Here is a 6,000-nt window from a genome sequence, read left to right as displayed (position 1 = left end):
TGCCGTTGAGAGATGCTTCATTAGATTAGAGTTGCTTACAACGGACGTGGACAAACACTTTGCTCTGGGACATAATGTACACTTCACATGTACGTTCTTGCCTTTTACCTCAAGGAGATTTAAGCAGTGTCTGTAGTTCCACTTTGAAAACGCCAACTTTCCCTTGCCATTGCTGCAGCTTACCTCTGCTAGTTTGTGTGTGTGTGAGGCTGCTGTGTGCGTGTGTGGTTTGTGTGTAAACTGAGCACTGCCCCTGATTGGCTTACAAACCGTTACTCTACCTTAGCCAATCATCATCACTTATGCGGTTGTCTTGCCCCTCCCTACTCAGCTTTGCAGCTCCTGTGGCTGAGAGCCAAGTCGGATGACAACAGCTTCAATGAGTAGCTTCAATTTATAACGTGCCACATTTAATTGTCGGTAACGGTAACAGCGTTGTAACGATGGAAATAGTAATTAGTTAGATTACCCATTACTGAAAAAAATAACGCCGTTAGTAACGCCGTTTATTTTAACATGAGGCACAAGCCAGAGAAGCGTATGAGAAGCTGATGGGTTGGGAGTATGCAGGCTTCTCATGTATGGACAGTGGTCTCTGGCTGAACCCCAAGTGGCCATACATGGGGTCCTACCCTGACGGGATTGTCACTTGTGACTTTCACAGAACTGGCATCTGCGAGATTAAGGTAATATTACAGTCTCTGTTGTAGTCAAGTCCCTAAATCTCGAGTCCAAGTCGAGTCTCAAGTAGGGCTGGGCGATATGGCAAAAAACTTTATCACAATATATTTTTCCATATTGCTCGATTCTCGATATTTCGATTTGATATGTATTTTTTGCTGATGCTGCCAGTTCAAGGAGCATCCTGACTGAGTACTGAAGAAACCAGAGGACGTGTTCAGTTTTGGAGGGCGACATGAGTTCACTTTCATGTTCATTAAGGGTGGAACAGTTCAACAATCCACAGTTTGTTTTGTTTTACATTGTTTTGTTTTTTTGTTGTTGTCTTTTTTCTTCTATACATCAGCTCTAAAATGTGTCTCTCACATGCACATAACATTCACATGAGGCTGTAGTCTTCCTATTTATTTGAACAGGTTGTCGATAAATATTTATCATTTTACTCTGACAGTTTTATTGACCTGACTCCTTAACTAGGAGCAGAGTTCACGTCAACTCAGGTGATCTGCAGGTTATTGTTTCACTTCACCACTCCGACGCGACGCTCTGTGTTTGCGCGGCACTTACACACACACAGACACACACACACACACACTGTAACCCTGCATCTACAGGGGCCTAGCACATGTTCTTCATGCCGTAGATGAGCGAACATATGAGACGTGTTACCGCAGAATGAACGACACAAGCAGCTCGGTGTTTTCACAGTCTGAGTTTTCTCCTCCACTTTCTTACCGTCTTAAAATCAGGTCGCTCTGACTCCACACTGCCAGGCTTCTTTTCATGATGACCCGAGACAGACGAACTAACACTATTAGTGTTACCTATGACCTGACCTCTTTCCATAAGAATCAATTAACTGAGCAAAAAGGCAGAAATATCTTTGCTAATCTATTGTTCACATGTCCTTCTCACTGTGATTTTAGTGCCCACACTCTCACCAAGATGAGGCCAATCTGCGCTTGTGTGCTGGTGGAAAGGGCCTCTGCCTCATCAATGATGGGGATAATGTCATGCTGGACCAGAGTCATGACTACTACTTCCAAGTTCAGGCACAGCTTCACATTGTAGATGCTGAGTACTGTGACTTTGTTGTGTTGAACCGCAATGACATTTTTGTTGAAAGGATTTTGCCTGATCTTGAGTTTTGGGATGATGTGTTTCCTAAAGTTGAGTGTTTTTTTAGAGACAGTGTACTTCAGCAAGACAGCAAGTTACAAACTTACATGTGTAATGTGATGAAAGGATATGAACTTAGGTCCAGGCACTCGTTATATTAATACTGTTGTATGAGACAAGATGACATTTTGAATATTGTTATGACCTGAGTGTGGTCTTTATGAGTTCTGGCTGTTGTATAATTTGCCTTGACATTATATTCATATTACTTATCAGAATAGGTTCATATCTTGTGAGAGCACCAATTGTCATCAAGTTATATTGAGTAGCACTATTTGGAAGATGTTTACTGAAAAGATTAAATGCATTGAGAAGACAGAATAATACATGGTGGTTTATTTACAAGATCAGATTTTTCAACAATTGTTATAATAACTACAAGAACATGGTGTGCAATAATAAGTTGGAATCGTCCCAATCCTGGGCCAGAGTAAAAAAAAAAAATCCTGTCCCATCCCACTCCTGGTAAAATGACTCCCCCTCCCATCCCACTCCTATTCAGAATTACTCCCACTCCTGTACCGCTCCCATTTTTTTTCTTATTCTAGTCTTTAGGCAATACATTGAATTTGATTTGATCTTCTCCCCATTCTTTTTAGATTACTTTCTGCAGTGTTATTTCAAAAGATATGGCAACAGGAACAGTTCATCTGTGGTAATATAGGGAGGCATCTTTTGCCTTAATCCAAACAAAAGGGCACAAAAAAAACAACAAACAAACAAGAAAACAATACATGGGTCACACCATGCCTACCTTAGTTGAATAAACCCGATCCCGTGACCCGTGGGATTCCCAAACAAATGTCAGCCTCTAGTTAAACACAGAGCGGAAACAAGAGACCACTTTTTCCTCTGCATCTCCATCGCTGCTACCAGCCGGGGTAGAACAGAACAGTTAAATGAGGTAAAGCAGCCCAAGAAGGAGGTATAGCAATGAGAGTCCAAGTCAATGATAGAATAATCCAGTACGGGTTTTCTTTCCTGTTTTTCTGCGCGGAGCAATGACGATGCGTGTCGTCACTTGTAAACAGGAAGACCGGTGAATGAAGCAATGCTGTGGATAAAAGAGTTCAAATCAAGACCCGTTGCTTCTAAAAACATCAGAATACATCTTAAAACCAGCAGCAGGAACTTTCCTTAATCATGAAGAGATCAGGCCCATCATTAATCAGCGACACGTCTGCACTCCGGCTCCAGTAGTTGAACAGGTTCCGAAGACCGACCAGCCAGCATGATCCAAATGCTCCAGAATCGGCGGAAAAGTACGCCACGCTTCCAATAAATTCCCGTACAAGCGAGATGGATGAATTTACTTCTTCAGACTTGGATTTTAAAAATGCTGTGACTTTTCAGGATGCACTGCTAGGACTAGCACAGTCCGTGTTAACCAGGTTAAACTTTGCCTGTCAATCAGTCCCAACTTAAACTAGACCGATTTGCATCAATAACAACCTAAACAGTACAACAAATAGTACAATTGGATTAGTAGTATATTTGTTAAAAAGCTCACACAGGGATCTGTGGTATTATCCCAAAAACAAACAGATATCAATCATTTAGTCACGCACAAACAAACAGACAGAGAGACGTGCCGCCATCTTGAGATGACTTTGGTTAAAGGATGTGAGGAGGGAGGTCCTAAAGCCATTGATATAGACTGTATCAACGGCACTATTAAAATTAAGTGGTTGAGATCATTTTTGAAGAATGAAAACAGCTTGTGGTTTTACATCCCAAATTACATTTTTAATGATCTAGGAGGTGTTAACTTCCTTCTGAGATGTGACTTCGACCTAAATAAGCTCCCTATCAAATTGTCTGCCTTCCATCAACAGGTTTTACATTACTGGAAAATGATCTACAAGCACAATTTTAGTCCCCACAACACCCCATTATGGAATCGCAGATACATTTTATCGAGAAATAAATCTTTTTTTTTTAATCAAAATTGGCTAGAGAAAGGAATTTGGTCAGTGATGCACCTCTTGGATAATACCGGAAACATTGTACCCTTTGAGATTCTCTGCTCTAAATATAACCTGAATGACAGAAGGCAGTATAATAATCTTGTCAAAGCAATCCCTCAGTCTATTGTTGTGATGTCTTATAATTTGTGTAAAAGTAATGTGAACCAAACACTTCCTTCGCTTTTGGTAAATGGTCACAATATCACTGATCTTAAACTACCTAATATCACAATCCGACATACCTTGGTTAAAGAACTGTATCCATTCTCATCAAACAGAATATCAATTCTACAATTTTCCTCTAAAAAAGAAGTTGAAAGTTTGAGATCCAAATTCTTTAAGTTTCCCATTGTTCCAAAAGCGAAGGAAGTTCACTTTAAAATTCTTAATAGAGTATACCCCTCTTCTGATTTTCTAAGGAATTGTTTTAATTTAGACCACAACAACTGCTCATTTTGTGATGAAGACAGTGAAATAACTGAACTATTTTACTATTTTATGACTGTAAATTTGTTAATACCCTCTGGGAAGATTTGTACAACTGGTTATTCCCTAAATTGCCCAATTTCTCTATTCTAACAAAAGAAAATGTTTTGTATGGTATATCTGTGAAAGAGGCGTCCCATGATCTGGCTATCTGGCTAACACTTTCATCATTCTCAGTACATTTTTTATTCGTAAAAATAGATGCATGAAATCAAGACCTAATTTCTATGTTTTTCACAAAGAACTATGTCATTATTTTTCATCTTTGAAATGTATGGAGAAGAAAAATGCAGTGAAACTTTGTAGGTTAGTAGAGGAGCTTAACCTTACTGAAAACCCCTAACTCTCCCCCCCTTTATCTATTTATCTATTTATTTTACTTTTATTTTTCTTTTCCCAAGTATTACTATTATTTTTTTTTCTGTGATTTCTTTCTTTCATCTTATACAGTTGGTGATATTCTGAGGCTTGTCTATGTGCCTTGTGTATTCTGTATTGCAATGTACCATGCCAATATGTTGTGTACAATTATCGTTCAATAAAAAAAGGGTAAAAAAAAAAATAGTTGGACATGTGGGTGTGTCACATGCTGGGGGGGTGTAGTGTGTGGCTGTGAGGTGGGGGGGCGGGGCTGTGATGTAACCAACCATGGGGGAGGAGCCTCATATGGTGTAGCAATGGGGGAGGGGGGAGTGGCAACTGATCCTGTTACAGGAGTGCAGAGGAGTGGGCGGTACTAGGGGGGCGGGGCTCATGGAGGACGAGGAGCCTTTGGCTGTGTCTCAATTCAGGGGCTGCATCCTTCAAAGGACGCGGCCTTTGCGGCCTCCGAAGGCGAGTCCTTCGGAAGTACCTTCAAAAGCCGCGTCCACCATTGTTAAATGGGACGGTCTAGCCTTCAGAGCATTTCCTGGTTGCGTCACCAGATGTTCCCGCCCCTTACCCTTACGTCACGATTTCTGCTGCCCAGGTCCGCAAAAGTGACGATCTACACCACTTGATGTCGCCATTTTCCTTCTTTCTTTCTTCTGTTTCGGGCGAGCAAAGGATCTTGGGATATGGGAGGCTGCGAAGGATAGCAGTGGTGTGTCCTCCAAAAAGAGGCAAAAGAAGGCTGTATTTGTGGGGTGCATTTAAAGGAGCCCTCGAATTGGGACCGCCTTAGCGCAGCTTCACTGTGCAGTTAATGGACTTAAAAGAGGTAAGAAACTGATTATAACTTTACTTAACTTTAACTTTACTTACATTAGTGCATGCTTGTTTGTCAAGAAAATGAAAGGTAAGAAAATAGAGTCATTAAGGACAGTTGTTTTCAATAGGCTACCTGTTTAACAACACATACAACTTTGTTGTTTTTCTTAAAGTGGTAATCATTTTGAGAGCAATTACAGCAGTTTTGATCATCTAATGTGAAGATATTTGGAATGCAAAGTCTGCAGCTCAATTGTTTGCATCAGAAAAACATTCTAATTATATATGGGTGAAGTGAGGTGACAAAATGCCAGTATACAAAGGCCCAAGGTACCAACATCTCCTTACAGGTGCCATGTAGAAACCTCTGCTGACCTCAGCAGGTATGCGGTGTTAAGGCGCCCCCACATGGCGCAGTTCCACGCCCCCAGATTGCCAGACATGACACAAATTAGCATGTAAACAGTGGCTAGGGAAGCAGACAGCAAACTGGTTC

This window comes from Pagrus major, chromosome 1, assembly GCF_040436345.1.
Source record: "Pagrus major chromosome 1, Pma_NU_1.0".
NCBI lineage: Eukaryota > Metazoa > Chordata > Actinopteri > Spariformes > Sparidae > Pagrus > Pagrus major.
The sequence above is the reverse complement of the archived record's forward strand: the minus strand, read 5'-3'. Positions refer to the sequence as shown.